The 27,285-nt window shown below is 44.5% G+C and overlaps 1 protein-coding gene across 2 annotated transcripts in view; it reads right to left on the bottom strand.

Annotated features, from left to right (window-relative positions):
• The window catches only part of ATP8B4 (ATPase phospholipid transporting 8B4 (putative)), a 531,442-nt gene that overhangs the window by 482,367 nt on the left and 21,790 nt on the right, over positions 1-27,285 (bottom strand). For both annotated transcript variants that reach the window (XM_077470822.1, XM_077470823.1), the window contains exon 2: positions 20,841-20,914. The gene's annotated coding sequence lies outside the window, so the exon portion shown is untranslated. The remainder of the gene's footprint in view (positions 1-20,840; positions 20,915-27,285) is intronic.

Genomic DNA, 27,285 nt, shown 5'->3' with positions numbered 1-27,285 from the left:
AGATCTGCCACCAGAAACCCGCTGAATTGCTGATTCTAAGTCTTCCCAAAGAGTAGCTTCCCTTTGAATGGAACCGAACATAGACTGTGCTTAGAAGCCTTAATCGGCCGACCAGTGCTTCAACAATAAGGCTCTGCGGGCTGTGATGGAATGAGCCATTATCTTTGCTGTCATCTTTTGAACCGCCTCCCTGACCTGGTCAACAGCCACAAACTCTACAGCAGTCCTGAAAACTGCAAAAGAGAAGAATTGCCACTTCCCAGACTTTCATCTGAACATTCATCTACCAGCTCCGCTACCCACAGTCTAAGGCTGGATTCACACCCATGCACTCCCAGCGCTCCCTGCATTGCGCAGATCCGCACCACAGAACATGTCCCATAGGAGACCATGGTAAATGAATGGTAGCGCAAAACTGAAAAAAGCACCAAAAAACGCACAGGTGCGAATCCAACCCAAGTGCTGCTGCCACAGAAGCGAGCACTACCGCTGGCCTGCAGGCTGCTTCGGCCAAACTATACAACCTATTTAGGTCTGCGTTTATTCTGCGATCCATAGGATCCCTAAAGGAGACCGAATCCTCCAGCGGAAGCGGAATGTTGTAGGCAAATCTAGGTAATGAAGCATCCACCTTAGGTGTAGTGTCCCAAGGGTTACAGCTTCAATACTCTATTATGCACATTGAGCTTCTTCTCAGGCCCTGCCCACTCATCGTCAAATACTTCTTTAATTTCAGAAATGAATGGGAAGGAAGGTAAAGATTTCTTTATATACGGGTAGTATCTCTGCTGTTTCTTTGGAGGCGACAATTCTTACTGCCACTTCATCGCATCCTTAACAGCCTCCACCAAGGGGGGTACCAGTGCAAAAATTAAACGTATGCGATTCTGAGACCATCTCGCCTCAGATGGATCTGAATCGCTATTGACGTCAGAGTTAAAACACACTGAAAACACATTATCTGAATCTGCAGATGCTGAAGATACAGCAGGATGAGCAGAATTCCTTGAAACACTGTTTAACCCTTCCTTGACTGTGTGCTTAATGTAGGATTTAACCTGGTGTCCTTTTGCAGCATTGTCCTGAGCCGTCTCATTGAAGCAAGATGCACATTTCCGCTTTCCTCTGATGACCTCAGCCGAGCAAGCCCAACAGGATCCTTCTTCTGCCTGGGCTGGCGATGAAGACCTATCCGAAGAAGAGGACCTTCTTCTCTGTCTGCGCCCAGATTTGCACTTTCTAGAGGCTTTCTGATGTATGGACTTCTCTTGGCTTGGGTCCGAGAGACTAAAGTGAGGCAAGGGCGAGGGAGATCTGGAATGATGTGACAACAGGCGTCTATCCAGCTGCATGCGACTCTGCGATTTGTCATGTCTAGTCCCCTTTTTACTCCTTTGAGGCTGGAATGCTGATTAGGAACCTCTTTGCGGGCGTTTAGCTTACACTGGTCCCTTCTCTCTGTAAAACAGAGGATGTGCTCGCTTTTAAATAAATAAATAAAATAAACTTCTCCATCCTAATCTTCAGTGCTAAGGCAGCTAGGCAGGCAGGCAAAACTCCCCAGACCTATAAAGGCACAATATAATAAAAACACTCTGACAGACAAGTAACACAGCAGTAAGTAATGAGAGTCCTGGAAATCAGGCTTACCAGAGCAGAGTAGCAGATTGATCAACTGGAGCCTGAGATTAACCTAGAGGACAGAGCCTGCTGTAAATCAGCAGTGAGCATTCTGGTGTTTGCTAGGCAATCCAAGAGGAAGCAACCTCTGACCTCACCAACTCAACTCTGAGCTTCCTGAAAGGAATGCATGTGGGAGGTGGTGAACTACAAGTCCCAGCGAGCCAAACCACTGCCTGAACACACAAAAACACGGAAGGAGAGAGTGCCAGCACCTGCCCAACAAAGGTATATACAGTCATTTATACTGCCAGTGACCTTTGCCAGTAATACACAGTCATTTATACTGCACCTTATTATCCCAGCACCAAGGAAACCCACCTCCTCAGGAGATTTACAGGCTATATGGGGGGAGGGGGGGGGTCTTCTGATCCGGGAGAGGCTGAACCCAAACAGGATGGATGGTGGATGGAGAAAAAAAGAATGAAAATAAAATAAAAATAAACTTTAAAAGGTGTCCGGAGCGAGGATGAAAAAAGAACACTGGTGTGGGCAGACAGCTGCCATTTATGGGCTAGGAAAAAGGTGGTCCTGGAGGGGTCAGAGGGGGCGGAGCTGACCCATAGTAGACTGACATGGGGGGTTCCAGGAAATATAATTATCATGCAAATATCTTTTCTCATGTTGTTTAGCATGTGTCTGCATCCTTAAAGCGGAACTTCAGTCATTTATTTCAACTTTCCATCTATTAAATCTTCTGCCCTTGTTGTTTTAACTTTGGATAGTAAAACGTTTTTTCTGCCAGTAAATACCTTATATAGCCCACTTCCTCTTTCTTGTCTGGTCATTAGCTTAGGCTTTTGACATCATGCACAGCTCTCTCTCTCACTCTCATGAGAGTTTGCCAGGAAGGGTGAGTCATAAGAGGGCCAATGAGAGCTGCAAGGCTGGAGTTGTGTCTGTGTACATCCAGAAAGTGAACAGGCAGCAGCTTCAGTTGCCCACAGTTAAAATGGCTGCAGCCAGACTTAGTGGAGGGAGATTTCTGCAGCATATTTGGCAAGTACAGAATCACAGTACATATAAAATAATATGCAAAATGGTTGGAGAGAAGCTTCAGAATGGCAAAGATGTTTTTATTAAAAATTATGTGAGCAGACTGCAGTTCCTCTTTAACCACGTTATTATATGAAGAGTTGTTAAAATCTGTAATTTGTACTTCTAATCACAGCACAATTATTTCACTTGGCAGTCAAGGAATGCCCCAGATACTTATGAAGTATGAACAGCAATTATAAAATGTCTTCAAAATATAAGACATCTGATCTCTTTTTTATCTCTAGTATTTTTTGGCATACATTCCCTTTCCTTTTATGAAGCAATAACCCAATGTATTTCATAGAACAATGACTTTCTACCCTGTCTTTCATTGGCATTCTGCGACACAGATGTCCCTAATCTTTTTCAACTTGGGATCTGCAATATAAGTAGCGACAGCCCATGCTTCCTTCTTAAAAGTTGTGCTGTGGCCAGGGATTCTCCCACACACACAAAGGATAACTCCCTGTAACTAATTGATGCAGTAATTAAAAAAAAAAAAAAAAAAAAAAGTAACTAAATCTAAAAGGGCTTTTTACTTCTCTAAATCCATGGTCACATGATGCGCCCGGGCCTGGAATCTTCTACCTTCTGGACTGTAGAGGTGAAGGGTCCTTCTTTGGGTGCTCCTGTACTAGGTGGATTGGGCATTTCTTATTGGCTGTACAGCATCAAATCACGCTAAGGCAGGGGTTCTCAACTGGGCCCAGTAAATTCTTTCAAACCCTTCCATGCCACAACACTAACAAAGTGTATATTCACACAATAAAATTATTTGAATTCAAAAGATGTATTGAAATGCTAGAAGATTCCGGATGGGTGTCGCTGTGGGGGACGGGGGGTTGTGTAGCTTGTAAGGGGACTCTGCAGCTAACTTTGTGGCCCTGTAGGGGATGAGGTTGGTAGACGGGGCTGGGGAGCACTGTGGGAGGTTGGGGGGCACCGTTTGATGTTCAGAGCACTATGGACACTATGTGGGCCACATGTGAAAGTTAAAATATCTGCAGCTGGATGGATGCCCAGGGGAGGCCTGGCAGGAAGTGGGCCAGGCCCAGTGGATGAGAACCACTGCTCTAAAGGTACTAAGGAACCACAGAGGTGTGATGATGTCACCATGAGGGAACCAATTGGCAGCAGGCACAGGCAACAGCGGTGGATCAGTGATCTCCACTTACAGAGGAAGCACTGGTTAAAAACCCTATACCTTCTATCATTTAAAAGCAGTCGTTAAATTCCAAGCAAGTAACTTTACCTAGGTTTGAGAGCTATGAATAAATATCCCAGACAGGAAGAAATATTTCTTCAGTCTCCCCTCCCCAGTGGTCACTATAACATAACTTTGCAGCATATCACAAAGTGAGAAGCAGTAGAGGGGTGATCTGTTTGAGACCAACTGTATATATACAGCCCAGAACATAAGGGCTATTGAACAGGTACCGGGATTTATAAATATACAATTACAGTATATATTGTAAATGTTAGCCCAACATCTCAATCTAAGAAATAGATGTTGACAATGGATGATGATCAAAAGTTAAATCCTGGGGAAAACAAAAAGGCTTCCTTGCAGTGGGCTGCCCTCTGAACTGCAATGCTCATAGGGGTCTAGGGGGCTGCAAAAATAATTTTGCTTTTATTTTGGAGGTGAATAAATTACATTTCTCACTCGCACCAGATCCTCCATACTGTAAGCTCTTGTACACACGGTCGGACATTCCGACAACAAAATCCGAAACTGGTGTTGCATACACACGGTCGGATAAAGTTGTGAGAAAATCCGATCGTTCAGAACGTGATGACGTAATTTCGTTACGACGAGACTACGTTCAGGCTAGTAGCCAATAGTTTTGGTCTCATAATTTGATCTGAGCATGCGTGGCACTTTGTCCGATCAGAATTCTCTACAAACAATCGGACAAAGTCCGATCGGATCATGCTGTCGGAAAATTTTTATAGCCCAGCTCTAAAACTTTGTCGGATATTCCGATGGAAACAGTCTGATGGAGCCCACACACGGTCGGATTATCCGACAACACGGTCCGATCGGACATTTTCTGTCGGAATGTCCGACCGTGTGTACAAGGGCTAAGACTGATCCCAGCAGCCTCTTTTCACCTCCAGGCTCCAGCGGGCATAGGTCATATTCTGTGGCAGTTGCAGGTCCTCTGTTGTCATCATACCTCAACACTGGGTGTGAAGACACTGAGGGACAGTTCACTGTCAAAGCATTGGGGAGAAGAGGAGAGAGTGCTGGTGGAGTGGAGGACTGGGAGCATAGGGGAGTGGAGCAGAGCGCTGTTTGGCAGTGGGGCAGAGGACTGGGCAGAAAGGGGAGTAGGTGAGAGCGCTGGCTGCCAGTGGAGTGGAGGATGTGGAACATAGGGAAGTAGAGGAGAGCACTGGCTGCTCGCTAAGTGGATGACTGGGAAAGTAGGGGAGTAGAGGAGGGTCCCGGCTGGCAAAAGGTGGAGGATTGGGAGCATAGGAGAGTAGAGTAGAGTAGAGTAGAGTAGAGTAGGTGCAGGGGAGTAGAGGAAACAGCCAGCTGAAAGGGGAACAAAGGATCGTAAAACTGTATTTCATGGTCCCCTAGACAACAATGAACATTCAACCTTTACCGTGTGGGGGAGCAGCTCCACTGCAAAATAAGGACTGTTTCTTTTTTTTTTTAATCCAGTAATCTTTATTACATTAATACAACAGACACATTTCACATTCATCTTGTTCAGATACAGCAAAACTACACAATACATAAAATAACCCCACAAAAAAAAAAAAAAAAAAAAGACACACCCATTTCAGATCCGGTAGCCCTCTCTTTCTCCCCTCCTCATCCTCGCCCCCTCCCCCCTTAGTAGAGTCTCATCAACTAATATCCACTCTCCATTTTATGGCAACTCACATGTCGAGGCCTAGGACCTCCAACCAGTTTTTCCAAATAGCTTCAAACTTCCCTCAGCAATTTCTATGTAGAAGAGTCAATTTCTCTTTCAATATACCGTATTTTTCGGACTATAAGGCGCACCGGATTATAAGGCGCACTAGCAACGACCGGCTGATAAAATGGATATTTCCATATATAAGGCGCATCGGACTATAAGGCGCACCGGATTATAAGGCGCACTAGCAACGACCGGCTGATAAAATGGATATTTCCATATATATAAAGCGCATCGGACTATAAGGCGCACGGTCGATTTTGGGAGAAAATTTAGGCTTTTACGTGCGCCTTATAGTCCGAAGGTTTACGTCAAGATGACAGATACTGTTAACAAAGAACTCCAGCGATGTCAACGGGTCATATATAAGGCGCACCGGACTATAAGGCGCACGGTCGTTTTTGGGAGAAAATTTAGGCTTTTACGTGCGCCTTATAGTCCGAAAAATACGGTAGTTTCTTTTATTTGCAATCTCCATTCCCCCACTGTCGGGGGATAAGCAGAGATCCATTTCTGTGCAATTAACTTAGGTGCCTGGAATAAACTTATTGCTATTGTATCTTTAGTATTTTGCAACAAACTAGATTCCTCCAATATATTTAATATATAGATTCTAGGATCTACCGACAGTTTGATTTGAAACACCTCATTAATAGTTTTAATTATGCCCTGCCAATATCAGTGGAGTTTAGGGCATCTCCACAACATATGTATTAAGTTTGCCGGTGTACTTCCACAGCGCAGACATAGGGGGGGGGGAATCTATACGCTTCCAACTAAATAATTTTTCCAGGGTATAGTATAATCTATGTAGAATAAACAATTGCTTTAATTTTTGTTTGGCAGAAGATGATACCCTTGGGATCATGGCCAGAGCCATTGCCCACTGATCCTCTGACAATGGTCCTAGGTCTTGCTCCAGTGGGTCCTAGAGGGGATATCTATGGGTCTTTTAGACTTGTTTTGTAATATCTCATACAGTCGTGAGGTAAATTATGTCACACATCCCAGGAGTCTTCAGAACGGGAGGAGGGGTACTCTCTGCTGCACTCACCCTTGCACCTGTGTTTTGTCAGATTAGGCGACCCGTCAGATTTTGTAACTGAAGTGACGTCCGTCGCCGCCATCTTCCTACACCCCACACTCCTCCACAGTAAGGATACAGTCAGAAAGCAGCAAGGGGACATCTTTTTACACCCACCGGAGTCTTGCATTTCACACTTATTTTTAACAGTAAACTGAGCTTATGTAGTGAAATTCTGAAATCCATCAGACTGTTTTGATGTTGATTTTTCAAACCAGCGGTGTCCTCTCATATTAACAAATCTGTGAGATCAGTAGGTTCTGCTTTTAAAATTCAACATCTAAAAACAGTCACACCAATTTTTAAATATTGGATTTCACTATATAAGCTGAATTCATTGTTAAAAAGAAGCGTGAAATGCAAGACTCCAGTGGGTGCAAGATGTCCAACAAAAGGTTCTTGAGTGCTAGAACGGTGTCATCTGTAGAGGTATGTACATCCTGGAGAATATAAAATCAGCTGAAGCCCAGTGCAGCCGCCAACCACTGGAAAAGGTGGATAACAGGACATATACAAAAAAGCAGCGCTCTATGGGACCAGCATACAAACTTGCAGACCTTTAGCCAAGTCAAGTTAATTTATTAGATGCACGCTTGAAAATTTAAAACAACTGTCAATGATAAAATTATAGAAGTTTGCGAAAGCAATCATAAAAACAAATAGTCATTGTTGATATATACTGGTGGTAAATCCTTTAGAATCTGTCGCAGCCAAAGCAACATATTCTAAAAATGGCAGTAATAAGAACTACCTAAATCTGGCGCACGTGACAGAAAACTTTGTGATACATTCATTTTATTTTTTTAACCACTTCAGACCCGCAGTACGTCTATTGACGGGCTGGGGTTTCGGTGGTTATATCTAAATGATGCCTGAGTCCACAGACATCATTTAGATATTGCCGTTTTCAGCCGGCGATTCCCTACACCATAAGAACGATCATAGCGGCTGTTCCGCCGCTTGATCGTTCTTACGGGCGGCGGGAGGGGACGCCCCCCCCCCCTCCCGCCGCCCTCCGGTGCTTCTACCGACTCACCGTTTCCATCGGTGAGTCGGTCACAGGATCCGCCGGCCCCAGCATGTGATCATAGAGATTTCCGGTGGACTAGATTGTCCCCGGAGTCTCTATGATCGTTCGGAGGCCGGGTGCGATGTTATGACGTCACGCCCGGCCTCGTTATTCAAATTAACGGCGCCAATCTGGCTAGGAAGCCAGGATCGTTTTTTTTTTTTTTTTGGTTTTTATTCTGCCCAGCCTAGAGGTGAGATATGGGGTCTTATTGACCCCATATTTCACTGTAAATAGGTCCGATCGTGCCATATTCCTATTACAAGGGATGTTTACATTCCTTGTAATAGGAATAAAAGTCATCAATTTTTTATTTATTTTTTTTAAGTGTAAAACTAAAAAAATAAAAATAAAATTAACAATAAAAAAGAAAAAAAAATTTTTTTAAGTGCCCCTGTCCCCGTGAGCTCGCACACAGAAGCGAACGCATACGTAAGTCCCGCCCACATATGAAAACGGTGTTCAAACCACACGTGAGGTATCGCCACGAACGTTGGAGCGAGAGCAATAATTCTAGCCCTAGACCTCCTCTGTAACCCAAAACATGTAACCAGTAAAAAATTTTAAAGCGTCGCCTATGGGGATTTTTAAATACCAAAGTTTGGCGCCATTCCACGAGCGCGTGCAATTTTGAAGCGTGACATGTTGGGTATCTATTTACTCGGCGTATCCTCCTCTTTCACATTATGCAAAAAAATTGGGCTAACTTTACTGATTTGTTTTTTTTTAGCATGAAACTGTTTTTTTTTCTGAAAAAAACGCGTTCGAAAAATTGCTGCGCAAATACCGTGCGAGATAAAAAGTTGCAATGACCGCCATTGTATTCTCTAGGGTCTTTGCTAAAAAAACATATATAATTTTTGGGGGTTCTATGTAATTTTCTAGCAAAAAAATTAGGAATTTTACATGTAGGAGAGAAATGTCAGAATTGGCCTGGGCAGGAAGTGGTTAACAAAGAGGTATTTATTTAGAAGTTACCAGATACAGAGATGTTAAAATAGATCATTTTTTCCATATCATGACATCAATGAACATATTCGTAAACAACTCACAATTCAGGCAAATCAGGTACATTAGCAGGTTGCAATTTCAGCTTACATAATTAAACATAGCACCCCTCTTAAACCTTCCCCAACCATGTATCCAGAACGGCGGGTGTTGGGTATTAGATGTATAGATCCTATCTACGACTATACGTCCTATTATTTCACCACTGCCACATTTCTAAGATACTCTCGGCCTACATTCAGTCGCCTCAACAGGACTAGCTCCCTAGGTGCCAGCCCATAGACATCGAGCCATGGTGAAGTGGTGGTGTAGTGGGTAGCACTCTCACCTGGCAGTAAAAAGGGCCACTGGTTTGAATCCCAACCATGACACCACCTGCCTGGAGTTTGCATGTTCTCCGTGAGCCTGTGTGGGTTTCCTCCCATAAGTCGACCCCTGTGTTGGTATATGTACACACACACACACACACACACACACACACACACACACACACACACACACACACACACACAGTATATATGTATCTCTCTAAAATTAGCATGTTCCCCATGAGTCACCCACATTTTAACCGACGGGGGGGGGGGGGGGGGGTCATGGACTTCCAGCCAGCAGAATAATCTTTCTGGCCTAAGGGGCCTAGAGAAAGCCATTCTGGTAACTTCCTCAGGCATCACCTCTTCAAGGATTCCAAGTAGACAATGAATAGTGTTTAAGGGGACATTCACCTGGAATATTCTATTAAGAGTGGAAAGGACTTCACTCCAATAGCGATGTAGCTTAGGGCATCGCCACAGAAGATGAATAAGGTGCCTGAATGTTCGTCTGCATCTACTACACAAAGGGTTGAGAAGTCTTCCCATTTTGTGAAGCTTCACTGGGGGTATAATGGAGTAAGATATACAGTTGTGACACCTTCTATGAGAGATTTAGGGAGCATATATTGGTCGACTGAAAAGCTTCTTACTGATCCCCTGTTATGGTTCATACATCCTCCTTTCACTGCGATATTGCCCTGGTGGGGTTGGCACTCAAATATTCCATTAAGAGCATGTGATAGCACTGGGATATAAAGTCTTTCGTTTTGGTCGCAGACTGTAGTAAATGGAATATGGGGGTGGGTGAGAGTGACCAATCCGTTGCATCGCCCTCTGCCTTAACTGCATGTGATAGTTGTAAATAATAATAAAACATAGAATCCGATAGAGTGAACCTACGCTGGAGGTCCGTAAAGGGTAACGGCCTCCCACGATGGAATACCTGGTAGAGCACAGTTATCCCCTAGGCACGCCATCTAGGCACCTGTTGGATTTTGGCTAGTTCAGCATAGGTATAATTTCCCCAGAGTGGACTGTATGCTGTGTAGCCTGTCACACTCTGCAGATGCTTCCAAAAGTAAAAGCCTGAAAAGGGAATTCATCACACAAAGAGGACCACCACAGGAGAGTTATGAAGGGCATATAGAAGTTGGGGCATAAGTATCTTTTTAATTAAATGAGTTTTTCCTGCCAGAGACATTTTGAGATTATTCCAGATATTAATATTATCCTTAAACCCGGGCACATTAAAGCGGTAGTAAACCGTGAAAAAAAAAACCTGCAAGACAATAGCATAATGTGCTAGTATGCATCGCATCCTGTAGAGCGCATGCGCCGCTAACATCAGTAGCTTCATGCAGGGTCAATATCTCCTAAACTGTGTAGGTTTAGGAGATATTATTTTTACCTACAGGTAAGCCTTATTATAGGCTTACTTGTAGGTAAAAATGTCCAAGCCAGGTATACAACTGGTTTAAGACAGCAGTATTCCGTGACAACAGGGGAGACTTGTATACCCTGGATAACTAAAAGAGGACACTGAGGAGATGGAGTAGGGAATAGAATCTGCCTGTCTAGGTGTGCAATCAAACATTAATGCCAAATTGGTCCAATTAATAGTAAGGCCTGAGAACCACCCAAACTCCAAGATTATGGACATGACACTGGTCAATGATGAGGAAGTATCTCCTAGGAACAGCACCATATCAGCGTATAGCATGATCTTCTCATGCAATTCACCATACTGAAACCCAGTGATATGTGAGCTATTGCATACTAGGGTAGCCAGGGGCTCGACTGCTATGGCAAAGAGCAGGGGGCATCCCTGCCTAGTTCCCCTGCCCAATGCAAAAGCTGGTGGCTGTCTATCAGATACTCTAAGCGCTGCTTGGGGTGAACTGTATAGGAGGCCAACCCATGAGATGAAACAATCACTGAATCTAAAATTGGACAGTATCGCCCAGAGGTATGGCCAGCTGATAATGTCAAATGCTTTATTTGCGTCTAGGGAAAGGAGTGCTCTATGTCCCATATTGTCTGACAGTGTCAGCATATTCAGGAACAAATGCCGGAGATTGATGGCTGTGGACTTTTGAGGCACAAACCCTGCTTGGTCAGACTGTAGAATGGACAGGAAAAAAATGTGTTCACCCTCAGTGCCAAGACCTTGGCCAAGATCTTCACATCACATTGTAGCAGAGAAATGGGCCTGTAAGAGCCAGGGTCCAGGGGATCCTTTCTCGGTTTAAGCAGCAATACAACATTTTCCCTAGGCATTAAAACAGACAGGGAACCCACCTCGATTGAGGCATTGAAAACCTCCAGCAACCTGGGCAGGATCGTCTCCCCATAGGTGGTGTAATCCTCCATGGGAATACCATCGTCCCCATGGCCTTTGCATGTGGGAAAGGAACAGGACACCTTTTGGAGCTCATCTAGAGTGAGTGGGGTGTCAAATCTAGATGGGCTACAGAAGATAAGGTGGACAGAGGTAGGTCAGTAAGGTAGTGCGCTTACGACTCAAGGGAGTAGTTATCTTGTGCGCTATGCTATATAGATCAGAATAAAATTATGATAATTCGATGACAATTTGATCCAGGTCACTACTCATACAGTAGAAGAGCGTATGGGTCCAATAGCTGGGGAGAACTGCTGTGCCCTAGCAATTTTTGCCAACAGGCCGCCTCTGTTTTCTTCCCTCTTCATAAAATGCCATTTTTGTGAAGAAATATTTCCGTTCCGTGGTGGAGGTTGATACATTTCTAAGTTTACATTAGACGCAGGTTTCGAAGTGTGAATTAGGCTGTAGATGGTGCCCCAAAGCTCTGCCCCAACTGCAAAGTGTGAAGTCAGACATTCAACTCAGGACACAATTTTAGACCCGGTGTTTGCAGGGAGATCTGTAAGTGCCCATTTACACTACAAAAACATCCTCCAGATATGTTCTGGATGCATTTCTGCATGTGCATTAACAATTTTTTTTTAAATGCATTTTTCCGGATGCATTCCAAATGCTTCTTTTCTTCTTTCCCGTTTTTTTTTTTTTTTTTACTTTCACTGTACATGGGTCTGGTGTATTTTAGCTGCATTTGTGATGCTTTTTACCGCATTCCAATACAGTTCTGTACAGGAAAAAAGCAGCATGTTGTACTTTTTCAGGCTCTGAAAAGCAATGGAACACACTGCACTGGTATGAACTATTCTTATACAGGATTTATTATACAAGACTATGCCACTGGAACCCATATAACAAACTTTCCAATGCGTTTTTTTATGAAGAAACAAGCACTGCACTGTATGTTGTGTGAATGGGCCCTTTGGGTCAGAACAGATGGCCAAGCACCCAACTACTAGGGGGGAAGTGCCACCCAAAAACTATCAGGAAGGGCCACATCATGGCAGTTTAAAAATGGTCTTGTTTATGGGGAGACTACTTTTCCAGAAGCTGTTTGACAATTGACATGCATGCTTCTGAATATGTAAAAGGCCATGGAGGACTACATATATCCCTATATAAGTCTTCATTGCACAATCCCTGCCCTTCACACCTGCCGATCCCAGTGTTCTTCTTATGCCCAGTAGAGATGGAAACCTTTGACCACAAATATGAACAGTTTAGTGCCCTTTCACAACAGCAGGCCCATAATAAGGAGCAACATACACCAGCTGGATTCTGGATTCTGCAGTGCATTAAAGTCTTTATATTCTAAACTATATACTTTTTTTTTTTATTGATTTTTTTTCACTTTACAACACTACTATTACATACAAAACATTCCCACTAAACATTTAAAAAAATGCATTTATCATCAGAAAACGAAACACCAAAACAAAACAAAGCAAAACAAAAAAAAAACACACACACACACACACACACAACAAAAAAGATAATCCTAATAAACTGTACAACGTCCTGATTAAGCAATCTTGTTACTCAAGATCTTTATAAATAACAGTAAAATTTATAATTATAAACACACTTCATATATAACATTGGACTGCATTGTAGGACAAGCCATGATATTCAGTTTAACAATTACGGATTATATGTACTTCTCTCCCCTACCAGAAATCTATCCCTCTTATAAATTTCAATAAACTCACTGGTTTGCTCAGCTTATTTACGCAAATAAATTGGAGTCTAACCATCGAGACCAAATTTTTTTAAACATTTTTTTATGTTTATATGTCAATTCCTCCATTCTTAAATTAATATTAGTCGCATCAGACCATTGAGCAGTTGATGGTGGGGAGTTTGATATCCATTTCTGCAATATAAGTTTACGGGCTATGTACATAGACCGCAGCCACATCACATGCATTTCAGATGGGAGAATATCATCCAGTATAATCCCTAACAGAGCTATTTTTGGATCAGAATGAATATTTGTAGAACTTATAGTATTTAAGATATCAAATATATTCCCCCAATATCAATGCAGTTTAGGACAACGCCACATCATGTGTATGAGTGCGCCTGTTTCGTTAGTACATCTGGGACAGTTTGGTGTAGCTGCTTTGCCCCAAGTATGTAGTAATTGTCAAACACTGTGAAGAGGATAAGGAAACTCTGGTCAAATTCTCCAAAGCTTGTTTCCATTCCTCATCACTAAGAGGCCGCGTACACACGGGCGGACTGTTCGCCCAACTTTGTCCGCTGAACAGTGTTTCAGCGGACAGTCCGCATGGGTTGATGTCACATGGGGACTATGACATCGTAAGGGGCGGGGTCACCATGTGACCAACCCATGTGACATATACCCTGTGACACCGCCCCATTGTCACTATATAAGTGGCCGCGCAGCGCGGCTCTGGCATTCCGGCCGGAGAGAGCGACGTGTCAACATCTGAAGAAGAAGAAGAAGAAGAAGAAGGCGACGGCGACAGAAGACCGGGCCACCGCCTGTAAAAGAGCTATAAGAAGGCGCGGTGGCCCGGCAGAAGAACCGAAGAGGGGGACAAGACCCCCGAAGTCGGGAGAAGAGGCCGGCCGGAGAGAGCGACGTGGAAGAAGAAGAAGAAGAAGACGAAGAAGACGAAGAAGACGAAGAAGACGAAGAAGACGAAGAAGACGAAGAAGAAGAAGAAGAAGAAGAAGAAGAAGAAGAAGAAGAAGAAGAAGAAGAAGAAGGCGACAGAAGACCGGGCCACCGCCTGTAAAAGAGCTATAAGAAGGCGCGGTGGCCCGGCAGAAGAACCGAAGAGGGGGACAAGACCCCCGAAGTCGGGAGAAGAGGCCGGCCGGAGAGAGCGACGTGGAAGAAGAAGAAGAAGAAGACGAAGAAGACGAAGAAGACGAAGAAGACGAAGAAGACGAAGAAGACGAAGAAGACGAAGAAGACGAAGAAGACGAAGAAGACGAAGAAGAAGAAGAAGAAGAAGAAGAAGAAGAAGAAGAAGAAGAAGAAGAAGAAGAAGAAGAAGAAGGCGACAGAAGACCGGGCCACCGCCTGTAAAAGAGCTATAAGAAGGCGCGGTGGCCCGGCAGAAGAACCGAAGAGGGGGACAAGACCCCCGAAGTCGGGAGAAGAGGCCGGCGGCGGGGAGGAAGAAAGCCGGACTCCTCCGCTAGCAAAAGAGCTACAAGAAGATAGCGGAGGAGTCCGGCGAGAAGACCCCCGAAGACGCAAGACCCCCGGAGCTGTGCAATAAAATATTTTATCTCGTGTGTTGTGTTTTTTTTGTACTTTTATTTTACAGGTGAATGGGTAGGGGTACATTGTACCCCATACTCATTCACATAGGGTGGGGGGCCGGTATCCGGGGGCCCCCTTATTAAAGGGGGCTCCCGGATTCCGATAAGCCCCCCACCCGCACACCCTGACAACCAACGGCCAGGGTTGTCGGGAAGAGGCCCTTGTCCTCATCAACATGGGGACAAGGTGCTTTGGGGTGGGGGGGCCGCGCGGCCCCCCCCTTCCCCAAGGCACCCCCCATGTTGAGGGCACGCGGCCTGGTACGGCTCAGGAGGGGGGGGGTGCACTCGCTCGCCCCCTTTCCTGGCCGGCCGGGTAGCGTGCTCGGACAAGGGTCTGTTGTGGACTTTGGGGGAACCCCCACGCCGATTTTTTTTCGGCGTTGGAGTTCCCCTTTAAGTCCATTCCAGGCGGCGGAGCCCCGCCTACCTTGACACGCGCTCGAAATGAGCGGACTGTCCTCGTGTGTGGGCGAGTCCGTTCATTGCAAAAGTTGCGCGGACTTAGTACGACGAACTTAGTCCACTCAAAAAGTGCCGTGTGTGGGCAAGTTCGTTCATTCAAAAGTTTGAGCGGACTGTTTGACGAACTTAGTTTCGGCAGACAGTCCGCCCGTGTGTACGCGGCCATAGTATCCAGATCCCAGAGACTACCATCCTGTGTATTAGTGTTAGTTGTTATCTGTAAAAGGGAATATATATCACTAATAAGTCCCTTTTTAGAATGCCTAGTAGACACTGATAAAGTTAAACTTTTGGAAGGAAAAAGAAGAAACAATAATTTGTTAGATAGATGGTATTTCTCTGCCAGTTTATTAAATTCATGTAGAGCATCTTTATCAAAAAGCTGCTGAATAAGGACAATACCAGCCCTTTTCCAAGAGTCAAAACTTTTACGTTTCACTACCTCTGGTAATCGTAGATTATTCCATATGGGCATAAACTGGGTATAGCTCTCATGAGAAATAAGTTCAAACTTTATGAATTAATTTAAATGTAGGGAAGCAATGTTTTCTATATAAATAATGAGCTACTATTAACTGCACCAGTGGCTCCATCAGAAGTTCTGAGAGTATAATTTGTTGTACTGGGTCATCAAAATTGATAACATTCCAACCATATAAATGTTGAAGTTGTGATGCCAAGTAGTACAATCTGGCATTGGGGACAGTTAAACCACCTCTCGCCTTAGACTGCTGTAAAACTCCCAGTCTAATCGAGGGGTGTTTATACCTCCAGATAAGATCTCTACAAAGGGTGTCCACCTGTCGAAAAAATATCTGAGGCAACCATACAGGACAAGTATGTAGGGCAGTGGTCATCAACCCTGTCCTCAGGGCCCACTAACAGACCAGGTTTGCAAGATAACTGAAATACATCCCAGGAGATATCATTTGCTGCTCAGTGATTGCAGTATTCTAGTCTGCATCTCCCCAAGGTAATACATAAGACCTGGCCTGTTAGTCTGCCCTGAGGACAGGGTTGATGACCACTGATGTAGCAGATACAATTGTGGCATCCAAACCATCTTTACCAGGTTGGCTCTGCCAACTACCGATAAAAGCAGCATACTTCATGTTTTTCCCATCTGTTTAAAACATTTAAGTAATGGATCTAGATTTCTCTCTACATATTCAGACATTTGTGATGTAACTTGGACACCTAGATACTTGAATGTAGAGATTATAGCTATTTGAAATGCGGAGCTTGGCATCTTATCACCAGGGGGTCTATCGGTAAAAGAACTGACTCAATTTATTGTGAAACCTGAAAAAGAACCATATGTAGTAATTGGGGACATCGTTGCTACTATGTGAAGTATCTCACAAAAATAGAAGCTCATCATCAGCATATAGGGCAATCTTGTCTTCTATCTGCAGCAGATAATATTCGCAGACTGGCGAATAGCAGCTGCCAAAGGTTCAAAAGCCAAGTCAAAACGGAGGGGTGATAATGAACATCCCCGTCTTGTTCCTCGATGTAATTGAAAAAGGGCCGATGTATGTCCGTTCACCTGGGCCTGTTCTTCCGCTGCAGCATAGAGAAGCTGTATCCAGCATATAAACTGGGGTCCAAATCCAAATTTCTGTAAACAGTGCCATAAGAAATTCCACTCTATGCTTCTATAAAGCTTTTGCCACATCAAGTGACTCTATAGCTCTGTTACCCAAATTATCAGATGGAGCCTGTTAATTAAGAAATATTTGTCTAATATTTATTGCAGTGGATCTCCCCAGAAAAATCTGGATACACAACCTTAGAAATGAATTTTACCAGTCTAGTGGCTAACATTTTGCTAATAACTTCACATCTGATGTGAGTAATGATATTGGACGATATGATTCTGGGTTATTAGGGGTCTTGCCAGGTTTTAATAGGACTATGATAATCGCCTCATTCATAGAGGGAGGAAGGTAACCACACTCCAATGCTACATTAAAAAGGTTGTAAACCTTTAGTGTTTTTTCACCTTAATGCATCTTCTGCATTAAAGTGAAAAAATACCTGGCAGTGACCGGACCCCCAGCCTTCCCCCCCCCACCCCCGTTTTACTTACATGAGCCCCGGAACTTGACCCTGCGGGGACGCGTTGTCTCTCTGCCTGGGGTTCTTGGCTCTTGATTGGATAGATTGATAGCAGGGCAACCATTGGCTCGCACAAATAAAAATAAGGTACTAGTGCGCACAACCCCTAAAACTAATAATAAACAATTTCTAACAAGTGCCTACTTAATAACAAAGGAAGCTGCCAACACAAATAATGTTCTCAACACTATCTAAACAATTGCATATAAAAGTATGTGGCGCTACCTTTTGGATAAATATCAAAATACGTGAAATAAAAAGCAAACTGTGATCAAAATAAATGTGCAAATAGCAAAACACTGTGCTTACATACACACGCACAACACAATTGTGTATAATGACTGAAAAGGGCAAAATCACCTATAACAAAGTGATACATACAAATCATTTTTTCATTTTTGCAATATTAAATGTACTAGGAATGTGTAGATTTTAAGTTTCATTTGCGGATCAAATATTACTGATATAGGCGGCGGTCGTCGTCTGAAGTTGTCATAGCAGCACCGCTCACTCTATATAAACATCTGTGACACCTGACTCCTTGGCCCTTTGAAAAAGTCACGTGTCTGTGACGCAACGCGTCAGGGAGGAGCCAGGTGTTTTACGATCGTCACTTCCGGCCGCGGCCGAGACCGGAAGTTCCTTTGTTTACAAGCGCGGAATTCGAAATTTTATGTGAGTGGGTATTTTTGTTATTTTCAATAAATGATGTGGTTTTACACATGAGAGTCCCCTTTCTTCCCTTATGATCACTGGCATTGTAATACTTTGTGAGGTGGAATTATTGAGAAGGAGCCATACCATCTATTTCCCCTACATGTGAATTTGACCCTACGGGGTCTATCATGGAGGTGAGAGGCTGGGGGAAACGGGGGGTGCACTGGTGGAGCACTGAAGGTGGATTGTTCCACATATTTGTGAAGCACGTTTTCATCTGAGTGAACACGGCATGTTTTCATCAGCACGCTTGGATACTGAGTCTATTGAACAAGCACTGGAACATTAGTTTGAACATTTTAGGGACACTTTTTTTTCTTTTCTTTTTTAGATTTTTTTTGTGATTTTGTCACACGTTATTTTGCAACTTTTTGCACATGTTATGCGATTTTTTGCACACTTTATGCGATTTGTATGTATCACTTTGTTATAGGTGATTTTGCACTTTTCAGTCATTATACACAATTGTGTTGTGCATGTGTATGTAAGCACAGTGTTTTGCTATTTGCACATTTATTTTGATCATAGATTGCTTTTTTTTTCACGTATTTTGATATTTATCCAAAAGGTAGCACCACATACTTTTATATGCATTGGCTCGCACTGCTGTCAATCAAATCCAATGATGCGGGCTCCGGGGGGCAGGGACGAGTCATACATTCGGTGGCTATGGACGCCGAATGCTGGACTCGGAATTGCGTCCACAAGGTAACCCCCCACGGGAGACAGCTTCTTCTAGGGGGTTATCTGATGTAGGGAGGAGCCGAGAGAGCCACCAGGGGACCCCAGAAGAGGATGTTTGGGGCCACTCTGTGCAAAACGAGATGCACAGCAGAGGTAAATATGATGTTTGTCATAAAAAAAAAAAAAAAAAAAAAAAAAAAAACAGGAACCCTTACGATCACTTTAAATACCTCTAATCGTTCACGCAATAAGTTAGCTCCATACTTTTTGTAGACCTCCTCTGGTATCCCATCAGCGCCTGGGGCTTTATTGTTCGGTATACCGGAAGCAGTGACCCGAAGTTCCTCTAAAGTCAAAGGTTTATCTAAAGCCTCCCTGTCAGCTGCTGATATTTCCGGTAACATAATGGAGTCAAGAAAAAAATTGCAATTCAGCATCTTCATAAGATACTTTACTGCTATATAAATCTTTGAAGAAACCACAAAACACAGATGAAATCTCCAAAGTGGTGTGTATCGTTTTAGTTGGAGATTCTACCACATGGGCTGAAGGTTTTTGGGCCTTTACAATTGTAGCCAGGAGGCGACCCAAATTTTCCCCCTCCTCAAAATTGGTTTGCTGAAGAAAAAAAAACGTTTTTACTTTTTTTTTTTTCCTACGAGAGATTTCCACATAGGACTGTTGACATTGTATCCACTTGCACTGGGTTTCTATAGTAGGGTTCGGTGTATATTGGAGTTCGACCTGCTGGACAGTTTTTTTTTTGTTTTTTTTTTATCTTTTTTAAAAACTTTATTAAAACTTGACAGTTCATACAACTATTTGCAGTAGTGTGTTACAGTGCAACATAATGTGCTGCTCAAAAGTACAAGTCCTATTTTTTTTTTCAGTGCACACCGTGTGAACTGAGGCAATAGGACATAAAGGCAAATTGCTACGTCAATATGTTGGAACTGCCTCAGGCAACGCTGCCCAACGCAGACCAATGGGGCTGATGTCAATGAGCCCTTAACCTGGCAAATGTACAAACAGGCATTGGTTCAGATAAGCAACATGCTCTGGTCGGCATGCAAACTGATTAAGGCCTTGCTCACATGGATATTTGCATTTTTTGGATGGGCACGCAGGTTCCCGCTGCCAGAAAAAAGCATCAGTTTTGACTCAGTTATAGCCATTATGTTTTAATGCATTTACATCCACACCATTTAAATGCGTACCCAACGCACCTATCTGAATGGCCCAATTCATTTTAAAGTAGTTGTAAAGAAAAAAAAATGTGTATACTTATCTGCTCTGTGCAATAGTATTACACAGAGCAGCTGCAAACCTCCTCTTCCGAGTTCCCATGCTGCTGCTCTTGGCCCCTCCTCTCTGTCCAGTGCCCCCATAGGAAGGCACTTCCCATGGGGACACGTACATGCTCTCTCCCGATCCCTCGTCTCAGCCCCACCCCCTGCTCCCTCCTCACTGGAATTGATTGACAGGAATGGGTGTCAATGGCTCCCGCTGCTATCGATCTGCCCAATGAGGTGGAAGAAAGCGCAGCGAGACGCTGCTTTTGTGCACACCGCTAGATAGGATCCGGCTCAGATAAGAATAAGGGGGGCTGGGGGGCATCCTGCAGCAGATAAAAACCTTGAGGCTTTAGAACCACTTTATAGCGGAGCTCCACCCAAAAGGGGAAACTCCACTTGTCTGCCTCCTTGTGGAGGGGGCGGGTACCTGGTTTGACAAGTACCTACTCCCACTTCCTGCTGAGTTAGAAGTTTGGGCCTCGCCATAGCTGGCCCATTGAGAAAGTGCAGCGCGATTTGCATATGCAGAAACCACGCAAGGCTTTACTGGTGGTTTCCCATACCCAAGATGGGGCCCGAGCACCCGAGAGCCGATTTAAGAATCAGCTTGGTGAAGACACCGGGGGATCCCTGGACAGATAAGTGCCCTACAAACAACAAATATAAAGCCACTGTATAGCCATGTGAATATATTTCACATCATGACACTGTAAAAACAATGAAAAACTTACCTGATTCATCTGCAGGGAAGTGGGAGGATCTTATCTCTGAAGATCCCAATGTAGAAACGTACGAAGTATGATAGCTGAAATAAAAAGAAAGTAATAACTTTAAATTATGGCAACAGAAAAGATTTAACAGAGCATCGAAAAAAATGTAATGCAGTATTAAACCCAAAAGCAAACATTTATTCTATTGCAGCTTACCAATTCTTACATGTGATGGCTGCATTCATTTTCTTTTTTAGGCTTTTTTCTATTTTCATCTAGTGATCCAGCCAGTAAGTCTGCAGTTTTTCAACAGAACACGCTCCCCAGCAGAATGTATAAGTTGTAGAGATCAGACAAACCCACAAACCAAACACTGGCAGGGGTGCTTACAATGACCAGCTGTTATTTATTTATATAAAATATGTATCCCAAAAGGAAAAACCTGCTTTAACTGCTTTAAAAATGTTAGCTGGAGTTTGGCTTGAATGTTTTAGTGTATTTAAATCTGCTAGTACATCTAACACTCCCCTCCACCCAGGCCGACATAGCTGCAGTCCAAAGGTTGCCCTACTGTGCTCGTTCACCCAGAGTGGAGGCTCTCTAATACAGGAGGTGTGTTACTGGTCAGGTCACCAGGAAAAAACAGAGGGGGAAAAGCCTTAAAAAAAGAAACTTATTGCAGCCACATCTAATCACTGGTAGGCTGTTATAGGTTAAATTTTTTGGTTTAATATTGCTTTAAAAAGGAATTCCAGGCATGGAAATGTTTACATAGTTATAACTATGGAACAATATAACTATGCCCATGCCAATCCTGGCTGATGCCCCTGGAAGCTGGAAATCACTGTAGTAGATACCGCTACTCCATTGATCTCCACTTGCTTCTGGGTCCCGTGCTGAGCAGTTGCTTTGCTACACTGTGAACGCAGGAAGTTGCTGCAAGGCACGGGCGCCATTCGGAGAATGCTTTGCTTTATTTTAATGAATGCAAAACCTTCTCTGATTTGACAAGGTGGAGAGGTGGGTTGGTTATGTCATGCTCTCCACCTTGTCCAACTAGAGAGCGCTTTGCATCTATCGAGGGAAATGCTAAGCGTTCTGTGAATGGCACCTGTGCCTTGCGGGCAACCTCCTGTGTTCACAATGCAGCAAAGCAACTACTCAGCACGGAACCCCCGGAAGTAAGTGGAGATCACTGGAGTAGCGGTATCTACTACAGTATGTTTTGGCATCCACAAGGATCCCACAGGTATGGTATATTTATACATATCCAAGAAGTACTATTGTACCTATGTGAAAACATCCACTACCTGGAATTCTTCTATAATTACTGTATTTATTGGTGTATAACACCCTGAAAATCGGGTGCAAATAGTGTGTGCGTGTTATACGCCGATACTGCAATTTGGGCCACCTAGGAGGGGACATGAGGGGGGAGACAAGCGATGTCAGATTACACACAGTGAGAATCTCCTGTTTACTCATTGGCCCCTATAATAGGAAGTCCCATCTCCTTGGCCGGCATTGGACCAGTGTTCTGTCTATCATAGAACTTTGTATTAAAGAGACCGCCGAGCAAGCGGGAGATTCTCCCTGTATGTGATCTGACATCGCTCGTCCCGTCCCCCTCCCTGTCCCCTCCGAGGCAGCAGTAATCTGAGGCGAGGCTGCAGATGGGCATTGATCAGGCTGCATTCATGGCCATGGTGAGGCTGCATATGGGCATTGATCAAGCTGCATTGATGGGCAATTGCGAGGCTGCAGATGGCATTGATCAGGCTGCTACTGGGCAATGGTGAGGCTGCATTGATGGGCACTGACCCTTATTTTGCTTCAAAGTTCTTTACTTAAAACGTACGTTTTTTTCCTGAAATTTCCCTCCTAAAATAAAGGTGCGTGTTATACTCCTGTGCGTGTTATATGCCGATAAATACGGTACTACAGCAAAAAAAGCAAGCACAATGTTAGAAAATTGTATTTTGTTTCTCTATATACTATGTATATTTAAAAGGTTATTTTAGAATGGGATCTTTTATGTACATTTACAAAAATATTTTAGCAAAGAATTGAGAAGAAAGGGCCGGTTCACACTGCGGGCGATGCGAGGCGACACCGACTTGCCTCGCCGCGACCTGCCGCGACCTCAGCGGCGATTTGCAAATGACTTCTGTATAGAAGTCAATGCAAGTCGCCCCGAGGTCGCCCAGAAGTAGTACAGGAACCTTTTTTCTGAGTCGGAGCGACTCGAGTCGCTCCTCTCAGAACGGTTCCATTGTACAGAACGGGGGCGACTTGTCAGATTGTGGCGAGGCAAGTCGTGTCGCCTCGCATCGCCCGCAGTGTGAACCGGCCCTTAAAGGAAAACTTAAAAAAAAAAAAAAAGGAAACAAAAAGTAATGTTGTTGTGAACATTGACCAATGAGATTCCTCGTTTCCATTTTACAGAGATGAACAGTAAAACCAGGACCAGTTACTAAAATGTTTTTTTAGGGGGGAAAATCTGAATATACCAGGAAAAGTGACTAAACAGTTTCACAACTACTAGAACGGTGACGTTTGAGAGTTCATATAGAAAGTGGGTCAACTTGTCCTCTGGTTTATTCCATCCCAACCACCAACATAAACGCAGGCACCCAGAGGTCTGCATGAACCTCCGGCCATCTTCCTAAACCCCCAGGGAGCCCTGCAATCCAGGCCACACTACCGAGCCAATTCAGACTTCAGCTGCTAAATGGTATGTCATTTTTTTGCAGCTTGAATTCCCGTAAATGTTTTTTTAATTTAATTTTTTCATTTCAATAATATAAAAAAAGCTAAACACATTGTACCGCCCCTACACAACGAAAATTAGTGGACGCGTTATACAGAGCATAACGTGCCCCTGCAAGTGTGATAGTGGCCACAAATAAAAGACATACATAGTTGGAGCTGGACTTTACTTGACATCACCTCTTTCACATGGGCTATCTGATCAGGTCCGTCGGTCTGTTTTCAGGTAGACATGATTGGACATGCTATATTAGTCTATAGATGGTTGGTTGTAAACCGATTTGCATCCCCTTACATTCAGTTACCTCCAAGTCCACCAAGGTACAAAAAATAAGTCTGCAACCTTTTTTGTATATTCAGAACTAGATGACGCAGATCAGAGGTAGTCTGATATAAAAAGATGTCCATTCAGCAAGCCAATAGATCCAATATAGATCCGGATTTTAAGCCCCTGTTCACACGAGTGCAAATTGTCACACTCTATTCTGGGCTATGGAACTGTTCAAATCGGTGCAACTCAGACTTGCACCAACTTTGAAAAGGTTCCTGCACAATTTTTGGCAATTTCACATGCAACTTGCATTGACATTTGTGCATGAAGGCGCACAGATTTATTACAGGAGCTTACATAGCGCAGTCAATTTACACATACAGTATATTGTACATTCACATCAGTCCCTACCCTCAAGAAGCTTACAATCTAAGGTCCCTAACTCACATTCATACATACACATTCGACGACCAATTTTAGACAGGAGCCAATTAGCCTAGCAGCATGTCTTCGGAGTGTGGGAGGAAACCCATGTAAGCACATGGAGAACATGCAAACTCCAGGCAGGTAGTGCCGTGGTTAGGATTCCAACCAACCACCCTAGTGCTGCTAGGTGGAAGTGTTAACCACTTAACCAGTGTTAACCGCTTAACCAGATAAGCCACACATGAAATCCCACTGAAGTAGCATGATCTCAAAGCCACATTGGGGTAAACTGGGGCTTAATGCAGCAGGAAACTGAACAGACACAATGGGGTTGATTTACTAAAGGCAATTCCACTTTGCACTGCACTTAGAAGTGCAGTCGCTGTAGATCTGAGGGGAAGATCTGAAATGAGGGGATGCTCTGTTGATTTCTATCATCTAATCATGTACAAACAAAAATGCTGTTTTTTATTTTCCTTGCTTGCCCCCCTCAGATCTATAGAGACTGCACTGCCACTTTGCACTGCAAGTGCACTTGGATTTGCCTTTCGTAAATAACCCCTAATGTCAACAAAGTGATATTTTTATCATTCTTCTCCATTTCAGCATGAGATCTGGTCACTGGTAGTACACAGATCCCATGCTGAATGCACTGGACAGCACCCATGAGAAAGGGGCCCCCTCCACCTATGCAGGTGCGGCAGAACACCCTCATGTCTTTGTGCCTGTCCATGTGTCGCTTTTAAACCCCATTCACACCTGAGCGTTTTGTAGCTTGACGCCTGAAGCTACAAAACGCTGGAGGGGAAAAAATCCATTCTCAATGGAGATGGTTCACATCTCCACTCCAAGTTGCCTGAAGCCCTACGCCTGAAGCTCAAACAAGTTCCGGACCCTTTTTTGTTGCGCGAATCGGGACGATTTGGGCGTTTTTGTTCTTTTAACATTGGTGACCTTTTGCCCTGCACAAATTCGCGGCAAATCGCGGTTAAAATCGCGGCAAAAAACGCTTGAAAAGGCTACGCTCAGGTGTGAATGCAGCCTTAGGCCTCATGTACACTGCTGCTGGTAAGCAGACGTTCAGAGGCAGTTGGATGCTTCTTTCAGCTGAACTCATCCAAGGTTATCTTATGTGTACACAGATTTGTTTAATGTCGTTTTTAGGCAGCTGAATTTAGAGGCCCTTTTTGGAAAGCAAACAAATGAGTTCAGACGCTGAGTTTAGAGGCATTTCAAGCTCTAAGGCCTCATGCACACGAGACGCAGATGAAACCTCTGTTAAAAAAAAGCTGAAACGCGCGTTTAGAAACGCGCGTTTTGCCGCGTTTGCATGTCGCGTTTAGACGCGTTTAGACGCGTTTAGACGCGTTTGCGTTTAGACGCGTTTATAAAGATAACATCATGTAGACCCTCCCCAAGCTCTCAAAGCATTTTTTTTTAACTATTTCTGCTATTTTGATCAGAGTGAGCAGCAGCAGCATAGAGAGCAGTTGTACACTTGCATTTGCCGTGTCACTTGCCACGGCACCTGCCACAAGTTGTGGATTGTCCACTTGCCACGTCACTTGCCACAAGTTGGGGATTGTCCACTTGCCACATCACCTGCCACGTCACCTGCCACAAATTGTGGATTGTCCACTTGCCACGTCACTTGCCACATCAACTGCCACGTCACTTGCCACGAGATGTGGATTGTCCACTTTCCACGTCATCTGCCATGCCACCTGCCACAAGCTGTGGATTGTCCACTTGCCACGTCACCAGCCACATCACCTGCCACAAGTTGTGGATTGTCTACTTGCCGCGTCACTTGCCACATCACCTGCCACGTCACTTGCCACGTCACCTGCCACAAGTTGTGGATTGTTCACTTGCCACGTCACCTGCCACGTCACCTGCCACAAGTTGTGGATTGTCCACTTGCCACGTCACTTGCCACAAGCTGTGGATTGTCCACTTGCCCCATCACTTGCCACGTCACCTGCCACATCACTTGCCACGTCACCTGCCACAAGTTTTGGATTGTCCACTTGCCACGTCACTTGCCACGTCACTTGCCACGAGATGTGGATTGTCCACTTTCCACGTCATCTGCCATGCCACCTGCCACAAGCTGTGGATTGTCCACTTGACACGTCACCAGCCACATCACCTGCCACAAGTTGTGGATTGTCCACTTGACACGTCACCAGCCACATCACCTGCCACAAGTTGTGGATTGTCCACTTGCCACGTCACTTGCCACATGCTGTGGATTGTCCACTTGCCACATCACTTGCCACGTCACCTGCCACGTCACTTGCCACGTCACCTGCCACAAGTTTTGGATTGTCCACTTGCCACGTCAGCTGCCACGTCACTTGCCACATCACCTGCCACGTCACCTGCCACAAGTTGTGGATTGTCCACTTGCCACGTCACTTGCCACATCACCTGCCACGTCACTTGCCACGAGATGTGGATTGTCCACTTGCCATGTCACTTGCCACGTCACCTGCCACGTCACTTGCCACGTCAGCTGCCACGTCACTTGCCACAAGATGTGGATTGTCCACTTGTCACATCACCTGCCACATCACTTGCCACATCACCTGCCACAAGTTGTGGATTGTCCACTTGCCACATCACCTGCCACGTCACCTGCCACAAATTGTGGATTGTCCACTTGCCACGTCACTTGCCACATCACCTGCCACGTCACTTGCCACGAGATGTGGATTGTCCACTTTCCACGTCATCTGCCATGCCACCTGCCACAAGCTGTGGATTGTCCACTTGCCACGTCACCAGCCACATCACCTGCCACAAGTTGTGGATTGTCTACTTGCCGCGTCACTTGCCACATCACCTGCCACGTCATTTGCCACGTCACCTGCCACAAGTTGTGGATTGTCCACTTGCCACGTCACTTGCCACATCACCTGCCACGTCACTTGCCACATCACCTGCCACAAGTTGTGGATTGTCTACTTGCCGCGTCACTTGCCACTTCACCTGCCA

The sequence above is a fragment of the Lithobates pipiens genome, unplaced genomic scaffold (genome assembly GCF_037356315.1).
Source record: "Lithobates pipiens isolate NorthernLeopardFrog02 unplaced genomic scaffold, aLitPip1_a1.2 Scaffold_8, whole genome shotgun sequence".
Classification (NCBI taxonomy): Eukaryota; Metazoa; Chordata; class Amphibia; order Anura; family Ranidae; genus Lithobates; species Lithobates pipiens.
The sequence above is the reverse complement of the archived record's forward strand: the minus strand, read 5'-3'. Positions and strand labels throughout refer to the sequence as shown.